The sequence below is a fragment of the Myxine glutinosa genome, chromosome 8 (genome assembly GCF_964187855.1).
Source record: "Myxine glutinosa chromosome 8, kmMyxGlut1.1, whole genome shotgun sequence".
Classification (NCBI taxonomy): domain Eukaryota; kingdom Metazoa; phylum Chordata; class Myxini; order Myxiniformes; family Myxinidae; genus Myxine; species Myxine glutinosa.
Genome location: NC_136268.1, coordinates 2,776,740 through 2,789,745, shown reverse-complemented (window position 1 = coordinate 2,789,745; position 13,006 = coordinate 2,776,740). Strand labels below are relative to the sequence as shown.

The window sequence follows — 13,006 nt, the reverse complement described above, 5'->3', positions numbered from 1 at the left end:
ACGTGCTCCACAATTGTGTTTGCTCGATTATTAAACCTCACTTGCTGCTTCAAAGGTGCCTCTTCTTGAGTTCCGGGGGGGGGGGGGGGGGGGGCTCCCGTTATATATATATATATATATATATATATATATATATATATATATATATATATATATATATATATATATATATATATATATACACAGTCGTCCCTCGCTATATCGCGGTTCACTTTTCGCGGCTTCGGTACATCGCGGGTTTTTCTCGCTAGTATATGTAAAATTATATCACGGATTTTTTGCTATATCGCGGGATTTTGCGGTATAAATGTATTTTTATATACTATTAATTTAAATATTTTTGTGGTAAAATAAGCATTTTCTAGCCTAAAAAATTTTAAAACGTAAAAAAATAAGAAAAATACAGTTATTAAAACATATTACAAGAAATAAAATACTGTACATAGTGTACAGTAGAAGGAGAGACAAAGAGTCGTGCGTATGGAAAACGCAGATGCGGCAGCTTCCACTTGCGCTAGTTACCCACGTAATGGGTAACTGTAATGCTCTTTCTGGCTGTGCAGTACATTCATCATCGTCATCACCTTCATCGTCAGCAGCACTGCACAGCTAATTCATCATCATCTTCATCACGCAAGTTGTAGTATTGAAGAGCCGGGGCTCTTGCTTGATACGGACGAAATGACGGGCAAGACACAAACTCGTCCGAAAAGATATTTATTCTCAAAACCAACTCGGGAACACTGAAAAGCCCGTTTATCGGGCTGCATTATAAAGCACAACCAGAAACCGAAAGCCACGCCTCTCAAGCGTGGCGTGCTTCGGTGGTCACGTGATCAACAGGTGTAGCTGATTATACCCGCACGCGCGACACGCTTTGGTGGTCACGTGACCAGCCACTCTTGCGCCGCGGATCCCCGCCGGTGACGTCACCGGCTGGAGCAAGGAGATTCTGATGCTGGTCTTGCTTGGGGAACCCATGGGTCGCTACAGTATCTTCAATGGTGAGTACCCATTAGAATTTTACATGTTGTTAAAATTACGTATGTTTAAGAGTGTAAAAAGTGTTTAAGAGTATAGGAAGTGTTTATAAGAGTATGGGAAAGGTTAATAAGAGTGTGGGAAAGGTTAATAAGAGTGTGGGGAGGGTCATAAAGCTTTAAAATATATATAAATAATAAAATAAAAATATGGTCGCTACTTCGCGGATTTTCGTCTATCGCGGGGGGTTCTGGAACGTAACCCCCGCGATAAATGAGGGATCACTGGAAATCCAAATCTTTCAATGAGCGCAAGCGCAAGTATATATATATATATATATATATATATATATATATATATATATATATATATATATATATATATATATATATATATATATATATATATATATATATATATATATATTATATCCAAATCTTTCAATGAGCGCAAGCGCAAGTATATATAAATATATATATATATTAAAAAAATTATATATATATATATATATATATATATATATAAATATAAATATAAATATATATATATATATATATATATATATATATATATATATAAATAAATATAAATATATATATATATATATACAGTGGAACCTTGACTTACGAGTGCCCCAACTTACGAGTTTTTCGAGATACGAGCCGTCGCTCCGGCGGTTTATTGCTTTGAGATGCAAGCCGAGATCCGAGTTACGAGCTTTCGCCACCCGGTCACGTGGTTATCTTGCCGTTCAAGTACAGTATCTTTGTCGTATAGCGCTGCATTTTAGTTTTCGCATTTCGGTTATTTTGAGTTTACGCCGCCAGGTGGGTTCCGGTCACGTGGTTATCTTGCCTGCCGTGCACGGACAGTATCTCTATCGTATAGCGCTGCATTTTAGTTTTCGCATTTCGGTTATTTTGAGTTTTGCCGCCAGGTGGGTTCTGGTCACGTGGTTATCTTGCCTGCCGTGCACGTACAGTATCTCTATCGTATAGCGCTGCATTTTAGTTTTCGCATTTCGGTTATTTTGGCGTTGGCGCTGTGTAACGACACTTGCCTCACTCATTTTCGAAACATTTTGAAAGGGAGGAAGAAACAAACCTCGTTGGACAGGTTTTTCTTTAAACGCCCTGCAAGTGAAAGCGAGGAAAGTGTGGCGAAAAAGGCAAAAGTTATCCCCTCCACCTCCGCCAGCATCTTCGTCTGATCTTCAAGGTAAATACACTTAATAAAACCAGTTTATTTCTTTACATTGTCTTTTATTATGTACAGTATATACGAGGTCGTGCTTGTTTATACATTATTTGTTATTTATAAAGTACATTTTTCTTATTTAAAAACACGTAACAAAAAAAATTGGTGTGGTTTTTTGGGGGCTGGAACGGATTAATAGCATTTCAATGCATTTCAATGGGGAAATTTGATTTGAGATACGAGCAATTTGAGTTACGAGCTCGGTCACGGAACGAATTAAACTCGTAAGTCAAGGTTCCACTGTATATATAAATATATATATATATATATATATATATATATATATATATATATATACATATATATATACATATATATATACATATATACATATATATTGTTGCGAATATGGAATTTGGCCTCCATATCCGCTTGTAAATATTCCCCTATTTTCTCCAATACTCCCCAACTTTCCCCAATCCCCCATTCCCTAGTCCCATTGCATGTAAATAACAATCAGTAGAGCCGACCTTCCCCTTATTCCCCCATTAAATGTCGTGCCCAGGTCCACCGCACCACACGTAGCCAACTTTCGGACATCTTCCTAGTTATTCTTAATCTATGTCAGTTAAGGCCTCGTTTCCATTAATTATGACTCTTCGTTGCACCAGAATGTGATTATATGGCATCAGTAGTGAGTTTAGGACCTTTCCCATACCTCCTCCCATCTTCTTCCCCAAACAACAACAATAGCAACAACTACAACAACAATTACAACTACAACTACGACTACAACAACAGAGGGGCGGGGAGTGTGCGTCCTCACACCGGCTCGGTTACCCGCCATGACCATACGCTCCACGGCGTTACCCCGAAGGGGCTGGCTGTCAGCTCCTCGTCAGGGGCGGAGCCAGTAACCCCCCCACGCACCCAATGAGAAGCAACGTGCCGATTCCATCTGGGGCGGAGCTAACGAGCCGAGGGCGTGTCACTCCCCGCCGGATATACGCGGCCCCGCGCCGGATGTGACGTCAGATGCGCCCCCAGCCTGGAGAGAGAAGTCGCCACCCCTCGAGCGCTGCAATACCTCCACCGCATCTCTTAAACTGGACCGTACGTGATCCTGCCCTGAGCCCAGGTGCACCTGGAGCGATCGCTACCCGCTTTCGTTGCAATCAAACCCCGTGTGAGTGAGCCTTGTCCCGTTTATTTGTCGTCTGTTGGGGTTAATATAAGTGTGTTTAAGTGCCCACCTTCCTATGTTTCCCTCTTGTCCCTGTAATCTAAACCTTCCGCATTATTGTAATAACAACCTTTGAGAACCGTATCCCTGGTGTCGTGTCGTATTAATTCCAGCCGTGTGTCTTCTTTTTCCTTCATTGGTCTAGCATAGCGCGATTCGTCAACGTTCGGGCACAATCGGGTAACTTGTGCAGACGTGGTCATACCATAAAACCGCTCGGTAAATAACATCCAAGCCACGTCTGTAACAATTGGTGTCGAGGAGTGGAATTCGAACCCGGGACTAAATTAGTTAGGCCCAAATTTTGGGAGGGAAAATCGAGCCGGAGCGCGTACGGCGCTCGACCGAATCGATTCGGAGCGCGTTTCCCGCGCGAAATTATAACGGCGAAATTTCAATTTGTTTTACGAAAATAAAAAATAAAAACCGAATTTTGAAAGTCGCGCTATGGCGGATCAAGACAGCTGGGGTCCGGTAAAGGAGAGTGAGGTAGGGTCGATCCAGGACCAAAATGAGGGACAGGAGGAGAGCGAAGCAGTGAGGGCGGCAGGTTCGCAAAATAGCGCCGTCACGCACGAAGAAGCGGGCGCGCAAAATGGCGCCTCGCTGATCACCGCGCCAGCGACCGTGGCAGCGCCCCCGATGGATTGGGGCCTTTTTTTCATACAAATGAAGGCCCTTATGGCCCAGAATAGCGAGAAAATGAGGGAGGAAACGAGGGCTAATAATGAGCGATTGGGTGAGCGATTGGAGGACCAAATGGGGGTAATGGGGAACCGGATGGATGCTCAGGGTGAGCGATTGGAGGGCCAAATGAGGGGTACCGGTGAGGGATTAGAAAAGAAATTTGAGGGGTTAGACAACGGGATAAAAGAAGTAAAGAATGGGTTAACGGGGGTAGAAAACAGAATGGCCGCTCAAGAGAATCAGATAGAGGGAGTGAAACATGGGTTAACGGGGGTAGAAAACAGAATGGCCGCTCAAGAGAATCAAATAGAGGGAGTGAAAAATGGGTTAGAGGGGTTAGAAAACAGTATGGAAGGCAAATTGAGGGACATGAGGGACCAAGCGGAAAGGGAAGTTAAACAAATGGAGCAGCAGATAGAGGGGGTCAGAATGGGGGTAGAAACCAAACTGGATGCTCACAGGGAGGAAATGGAGCAGATGAGGGTGGCATCTGGGCAGGAGATGCAAGTGATGGGAGAGGAGATCAGAAGAGGAGTGAGTGAGGAGGTCGGAGGAGTGCGCGAGGAGGTGAGGCACTGTAAGGAGCGCATGGAGAAAGAGGTGAGAAAGGGGACTGTAAAGTTACAGGGGGGCATAGAGGTCCTGACGCAGGAGGTGGAACAGCTGACGGAGGGACAAAAAGAACTAACGGAGCAGGTTCAAAGGAACACTGCGGTATTAGGAGGGTTAAAAGTGACACAGAAAGAACTAAAAGACGACTTGATAGCGACGAAGAGGGAATGTCAGATGGTACGTGAGGGACTGACAACGAGGTTGGACGAGGTGGTAGAGGTAATGGAGACGAAGGACCGGCAGGTGAGGACGCACATGGAAACGGTCAAGGTAGCCTTGGAGGACGAGCTTGAGGAGACGTACCGGGGAATAAAAGAGGTGAAGCACAAATTAGAAGAAGTGGAAGAAGGGATGAGCGAAATTAAGAAGCGACGGAGAGGGGATAAGAAAGAGATAAAAGAGGAGATAAAAGAATTGGTCCAAAGTCTGTGTTTGGATCGTGATGATGTGCTCATTAACCGGATGAGGGATTCGCAGGTGATGGAGGAGAAGCGAAGAGGAAGAGGACCCGGTGTAAGTGGTGACCAATATGGTCGTGCGTATGATGCGCCAGGGGATTTAATAAGCTTGGGGGTCGAGATAGACCCGGGTGTTCGTGAGAGGCCGTTGGTGAAGTGTGCGACAGGTCTGGTGTGCGAAAGAGGAGGTGTGCGAGAAAGTCCGACTCTGGGGTGTGTGAGGAAAAAGTGCGTGCCAAGGAGTGAGGGTGCTGGCGAGAGTGAGTCGGTCGTAGCGCGTGTGCGAGGGGGCACATGGAAGCGCGGTGTGGTGAGTGTTACAGAGGATGTGACGGGAGAGTGTGCGCGAGGAAGGTGTGTGACGGACAGGTGCATGGGGAAAGAGTGCGCTGTCAAAGGCAAGGAAGAATGCACACCTGTGGTGAGTGTTACAGAGGGTGTGACGGGAGAGTGTGCGCGAGGAAGGTGTGTGACGGACAGGTGCATGGGGAAAGAGTGCGCTGTCAAAGGCAAGGAAGAATGCACAGCTGTGGTGAGTGTTACAGAGGGTGTAACGGGAGAGTGTGCGCGAGAAAGGTGTGTGACGGACAGGTGCATGAGGAAAGAGTGCGCTGTCAAAGGCAAGGAAGAATGCACACCTGTGGTGAGTGTTACAGAGGGTGTGACGGGAGAGTGTGCGCGAGGAAGGTGTGTGACGGACAGGTGCATGGGGAAAGAGTGCGCTGTCAAAGGCAAGGAAGAATGCACAGCTGTGGTGAGTGTTACAGAGGGTGTAACGGGAGAGTGTGCGCGAGAAAGGTGTGTGACGGACAGGTGCATGAGGAAAGAGTGTGCTGTCAAGAGTAAGGGTGAGTGCGCTGTCAGGAATGGAGGTGAAAGTAGTGAGAGTGACATGGAGCGTGAGTTAGTTGTGACAGGTGAGCGAGGATGTACACCTGGGATGGAAGGATGCACACCTGGAATGGTAGAGCGTGAGTGGGAATGCACGCTGGAGTTGGTGGTGAGGCACGTGGTTGGGTGTGCGAATGAGAGCACACCTGTGATTGTCACAGAGGAGGTGACCGAGGAGGGGGCGCGAAGAGGTGTATTGGTGAGGTGTGCTACCAACGAGTGTGTGCCAAAGTGTTCGGTGGTCAGGTGTGTGACCAAGGCGGTGAGGGGAATGGGTGTACCTGGGTGTGTAAGGAACGGTACGAGGGGCATGGAAACGGCTGGATGTGTGAGCAAGGAACGGGCTGCGGGATGTAAGCATGCAGGTGAAGCATCGACGTTAGACGGGGTAGAGTTTAGAACGACTTATAGCCGAATCGGGCCCTCGGTGCGTGCCGGGCCTCGCTTTGAACGGCCGCGTCCGTGCTCCACTAGGCGGAGCGGGCGGCTGGATAGGAAGGGTCGTCATGGCGACCACTTTTTGTTGAGGCATTCCGGCAGGTCGAGATCGGGACATTGGATGGCTCCACGCCGAGGTGATGCGTGGGATCTCGGCCCGGGTAAGCCCCCCTCCCTGCACCGAGTGCCGGACGCATCCAGCCGCCGGCACAGAACAACCAGCATTCATGGCTTGGCTTTACGAAGCCGGGCTTTGGACAGGAATTGGCGCACCGAGAGGTATTAGTGAGTCGACTGGGTGATGAGGTTAGTGTTTTGGACCCAAAATTAGAGAAAAGCAAAATTTGATGATTGGCAAAGGATTGGCAGAGTGATGATTGGTAATGGTACAGTGATTGGCAGATGATTGGCAAATTTTTAATTTGTTGAAATTTGATGTGCAAAATTGGTAGTGAGAGACCCCCGATGGGGTGGGATGGCAAATCTGCCACCCTTCCCATGGTGGGGCAAAGGAGCAATAGCTTATGGGGTGTATGGCAGTGAAAACTAGCCCGGGTGGGTTAGGTTATATTGATAGGGATCTAGCGAAGATGACAGTAGGTAACGTTAAGATTAGTTAGTGACTGATACCTGTAGTGGGGACGCAGGTAGATTAGTGTGGATGATAATGACGAGGGAGCGCAATAGTTTAAAGGGACGACTGGGAAGCGCAAGTTTCAGAAGGGAGTAGTTAGCTGAGATGATGCCGTGTGTGTGAGGATGGAACAGGTGTGATTGCACAGGTGTGCAACTGGACAGGTGTGTGGAGCAGTGTGTGAGTAGTGAGTGTGTGGATCAGCGCGAATGCGCTTGGGGAGAGAAGGGTGCCGGTGGCACCAGGTGTGAGAGCACAGGTGTGCAGGTACAGGTGTGTGGAGAGAGTTGGAGTGAGTGGTACGGAGTGGTGTGCATGGTGCGAAGGTGTGGATGGGGGAAGAGTGGACCCCTTTCACGAGTACCCGGGGCGGGTAGTGTAAGTGTTAGGTAGAGGGTATAGGTAAATTGTGGTTAGATATTGGCATCTGTGGTGCGGTTGCAGAATGGTGTTGTGGATGGGTGCATTAGTGTTGTGGAAATGGCTGGGCGTGTAGCCTGTTAGTGTGTGTAGTTGGTTGGGCACTCCACCACTGTGAGGATGTCGGCCAGGTGAGGCCGCAGGTGGGCTCTGGGAGCCGGTAGAGTTGTGGATGGGGCCCGAGGATCCGGAGGACGGACCCGGGTAGCCCAGTGCCAGAGAGGGCACCGAGTGGGGAGAGTGCGAGAGGGCCTTCCCCAGGTAGTTAGGTTAGGGAAAGGAGCAGGTAAGCTCGGAGGCAACTGCAGTGGTGGAGGTGTGCAGGTGGGTAGACCCGCTGGGAGAGGTACACGCCACAGCCCAGAAATTGTGCGAGGGCACCGGGAGATGAATCGGGGGAGTGAGACCCCAAATTGAAGAGCACCACAGTTTGGCCAATGGGAATTGGTTTTTAGAACCCATAGTGTAAGAGGGCCAATGGTTTGGCCGGAGAGAGACCCCGGGTAGTGTAAAGTTGTTAAAGTCATTTAGGAAATAGTTAGGATTGATGAACCTGTCGCACCATACGCAGCCACTTACCTGTGGTGATGATGATGACTCCACACCTGTGTTTTCTTTGTTTTGTGCAGGAAATGAGATTGCTGTGAGGATTTGTGAGACGCATCACGACGTGGATGAGACATTGGGGTGATTCCATCTCTCCCTCCCTAGGAGGGACTGATGATGAATTGGTAATGGCAAATTTTGATGTTGAGTTGAAAATGGCAAATTTTGATGAGAGTTGAAAATGGCAAATTTGATTGGTTAGGAGGGAGAGAAGACGAATTTGGTATATGGGAGGAACGGGGAAGACAGTAGGGATGTTTGTTGATTTGTAAAGTAGATGTTTATGGGTAGTGTTGTGTTTTGTGGATACAGTAAGGGGTAAGGGAGGGGCCATGTAGGTTACCTGGTGGGGGGGGGGCGTACGATAGGAACGTACCTGTCTCACCTGGTTCCCATGTGCCCCCAGTGTGCATCACCTTACATTGCGTGCACTTTTGCGCCCTTACCACCTTACTCACTTGTTTCTTCTTTTGTCTCCCACCTCCGAGGATCTGGCTTTGGGGTAGAGAGAGAGGAGAGAGAGGTGCTGGCTGCGCAGTTGTGGGCCTGCACTTTCGCTGTTTGCTGCCGGGATCGATACACCATATGGACCGCAAAGTTTGTGGCCACCCACAATGGACCGCAGTTCGTTTGCGGCCAAGCACCACCCGGGGATGGACCTATGGGTCAACGTGGCACCTATGCCATAAAGGTGAACCACTGTTAATTAACACCACTGAAGGCCACACGAAGAGCAAGAGACACCTGCAGGGTTAGGGGTTGTCGCATTTATTTTTAATCATTGAACAATGGTGACTGCACCGATTGGTGGTGGGGTGGTGCTGTTGATGCTCGGGAAGGGTGCTCTGCACGTTATTAAAGGCCGTCGGCCACAGAGCACTCGTGGGTTGGTGTATCGATGCTGGCAAGCGCGCTCTCTCTATGCATAACATCTGCATGTGTTCCTCCAAAGACAGGTCCTGGATCGTAGTGTAAATAGCAGCGTAGTCTTGTAAATAATGCTCCCTACCGGCTGTATGTTTAGTTTGAGGATTCTTTCCGGATTCGGTTATCCTGTGGGTGTGTTTCTGTGAGGAGAAGGGTGCAACGTCGCAGGGGGACATATTTACTCATTTGTGAATATCTGTAAAACTGTCGCACTCAGGGTAGAGTTAATAGTAGAGGGAACTACATTGCGTGCCACACTAAAGTAGGTAAAAATTTATCGGGTCGGGACGCCCCGAGGGTAGAGAAGGGTGCAATGTTGCGAATATGGAATTTGGCCTCCATATCCGCTTGTAAATATTCCCCTATTTTCTCCAATACTCCCCAACTTTCCCCAATCCCCCATTCCCTAGTCCCATTGCATGTAAATAACAATCAGTAGAGCCGACCTTCCCCTTATTCCCCCATTAAATGTCGTGCCCAGGTCCACCGCACCACACATAGCCAACTTTCGGACATCTTCCTAGTTATTCTTAATCTATGTCAGTTAAGGCCTCGTTTCCATTAATTATGACTCTTCGTTGCACCAGAATGTGATTATATGGCATCAGTAGTGAGTTTAGGACCTTTCCCATACCTCCTCCCATCTTCTTCCCCAAACAACAACAATAACAACAACTACAACAACAATTACAACTACAACTACGACTACAACAACAGAGGGGCGGGGAGTGTGCGTCCTCACACCGGCTCGGTTACCCGCCATGACCATACGCTCCACGGCGTTACCCCGAAGGGGCTGGCTGTCAGCTCCTCGTCAGGGGCGGAGCCAGTAACCCCCCCACGCACCCAATGAGAAGCAACGTGCCGATTCCATCTGGGGCGGAGCTAACGAGCCGAGGGCGTGTCACTCCCCGCCGGATATACGCGGCCCCGCGCCGGATGTGACGTCAGATGCGCCCCCAGCCTGGAGAGAGAAGTCGCCACCCCTCGAGCGCTGCAATACCTCCACCGCATCTCTTAAACTGGACCGTACGTGATCCTGCCCTGAGCCCAGGTGCACCTGGAGCGATCGCTACCCGCTTTCGTTGCAATCAAACCCCGTGTGAGTGAGCCTTGTCCCGTTTATTTGTCGTCTGTTGGGGTTAATATAAGTGTGTTTAAGTGCCCACCTTCCTATGTTTCCCTCTTGTCCCTGTAATCTAAACCTTCCGCATTATTGTAATAACAACCTTTGAGAACCGTATCCCTGGTGTCGTGTCGTATTAATTCCAGCCGTGTGTCTTCTTTTTCCTTCATTGGTCTAGCATAGCGCGATTCGTCAACGTTCGGGCACAATCGGGTAACTTGTGCAGACGTGGTCATACCATAAAACCGCTCGGTAAATAACATCCAAGCCACGTCTGTAACAATATATACATATATATATATATATATATATATATATATATATATATATATATATATATATATATATATATACATATATCGTGGAAAGTTAAGTTTGTAGGATGGGGGTTAATTGTTTGAGGCCGGGGGATCTTCGCCGCCGGTGGACATGTCGTAGTACGAACGGTTGTTTGTTAAAGTCGCCGGGGGATGCATTTCCACAAAAAATAAGTGCAAGACGATTCTTGAAAGAATTGAACCCATGTGCTGCCTTCTGCTCTATGGAGATGCATGTCCTGTTATGCATTTTCTTGTAGAAAAGCTCCGTTTCATCAGCGTTGAACACATGCTCTGGAGCACAGCCTTTTTCTGTTATGAACTCCAGGACGTCAGGGTTGAAGGAATGGTGTGTATGGTGGACTCGTTCTCATGATACTCATGGCCGACCGATGCTACACTCATCCCACCACACAATTTTTTGTCTAAATCATGATTGACTCTGCGAATGTCATAACCTTATGGGATTTCTTCGCTCCACTACCACTTGGAGAAGCTTGATGTTTCGGAGTCTTCCTGTATTTCAGGGTGAATACGTATGTGGCGAAATAACTAGTTAAAAAAGTCTCCTGGGCACAAGTTCACTCAACGGCAGCACTATGCAGACAGAAAAGAGTGTGGATGGCAAAAGATTACAAGACGGCGGGAGACTGCGCATAGCGTGGTAACAGCGCCCCCTTCAAACTGGGGTATAGACCGATCCGATAAGGACGATTGTGCCCCCTTTGCCGATAGGCGGCGCTCTTGCGTCCGCCATTACTGGGAGGCGCCCCGATCCAAACTTAACTCCAGCTGGCTGCGCCAGCACAACTATCATCGCGATCGTACATGAAAACTGTCCGTGATAATCGTTCGCAAGTGTTTCTCTATACGTGTGGAGTGGTCATGGACACCTGGCACCTGAAGGCACACGATACAAACCCCGTTTTCGGCGATATCGCCGGGCACCGTAGGCGCACGGCCATGCCGCCCTGAAGGAACCTGGCACCTGGGGGTACCCGGTTTCCACTTCCACCTGCACCAAACCTATTTTGTTAGCAACCACGTACCCTATGCTATGCCATGCCGAGCCCCCTTCCGCCTTCGCCCTGAGTTTCTCGACCACTACGATAACGACTCCTCTGACCGACCTGACTAGGTGCCCGTCCCTTCATCAACTACTCCATACGGCCAGGTCTTGGCGGCCGTACCACAGCTGCCCCGCATGGATTCTTCCCTCAGAGTCCACCTCCGCCCGGGGCGGCCACCTCTGGCAACTACGGCTAGGCCCCGAGTGGCCGCTGCCGAGCCCCAAGTTCCTTGATCACTTGGGTTGTGACTCATCTGGCAGACCCGACTGGGCCTCCGTCCCTTCGCGTGGGCCGCCTCACCAGCTCCTTATCGCTTCATCGACTCTTCCATACGGCCAGGTCACGGCGGGTGTATCACTGCTGCCCCGCATGGATTCTTCCCTCAGAGTCCACCTCCACGCGGGCCGCCACACCGGCTCTTCACCGGTCGTATAGCTCGGTGGACCGGTCGTATCGTCCACGATTCCATCTTCTCCGATGAATCTAACAAACAAATATATTTTGTATCGATATTCTTTCGGCAAAGTGAACTGAGACCGGTAACTGCATGTAATCTGAATGCTGGAGAGCAAGCCGAATGAAGCGGATGCCTCCCAACTATGGCGGCGTCTATAGAGGGCGCCCGTCCATTGAACCGGCCGTCGGATCAGTCTATAATCAAGTTTTATACTCGTTCAGGAAATAAGCATCACATTTATTACCCCCACCACCGAAGGTGGATGGAGGTTATGTTTTCATCCCTGTCTGTCTGTTTGTCTGTCTGTGAACAAGATATTTCAAAAAGTTGTGGATGAATTCAGACAAAATTTGGCAGAGAGATAGTGCATGTGACACGGACGAAATTATTAGATTTTGGTGAAGATCCGGATATGGATCTGGCTCGTAGAATTTTTAAGTGATTCTTCACTATTGGGAGATAGGGCCAAAAACGAGATATAGCAGGATATCTCAAAAAGTTGTGGACGGATTTGGACGAAACTTGGATGAAACTTGGGCCGGTTGGGTGTCTGACAAGGAAGAATCGATTCGATTTTGGTGAAGATCTGAATATGGATTCGGATACAATAATTATTTAATTTAAGTGATTCTTTACCATCGAGAGATCGGGTGAAAAGGGATACATAGCAGGAAATTAAAAAAAGTTATGGACGAGTTATGACTAAACTTGGTGGATGAGTTGGTTAGGTGACAAGAACAAGCCGATTAGATTTTGGTTCAGGTCCGAATCCAGATCCGGCCTATCAGTGGGATGAATGAATGATCGTTTTAAGGCCATTTTCCCCACTAGAGCGGGGGTTAGCCTTGCGGGCCCCATGACAATCATGGTTCCCTGTTTGAAGCAATGTTTTTATGGCCGGATGCCCTTCCTGACGCTAACCCTTGGTCACCTCTTACGACG

General features: G+C 48.4%; 2 protein-coding genes across 2 annotated transcripts in view; both read right to left on the bottom strand.

Annotated features, from left to right (window-relative positions):
• Nucleotides 1-13,006, bottom strand: part of LOC137412855 (kinesin-like protein KIF13A) — a 232,334-nt gene that overhangs the window by 80,821 nt on the left and 138,507 nt on the right.
• The window catches only part of LOC144893208 (uncharacterized), a 301,836-nt gene that overhangs the window by 211,595 nt on the left and 77,235 nt on the right, over nucleotides 1-13,006 (bottom strand). The window lies entirely within an intron of this gene.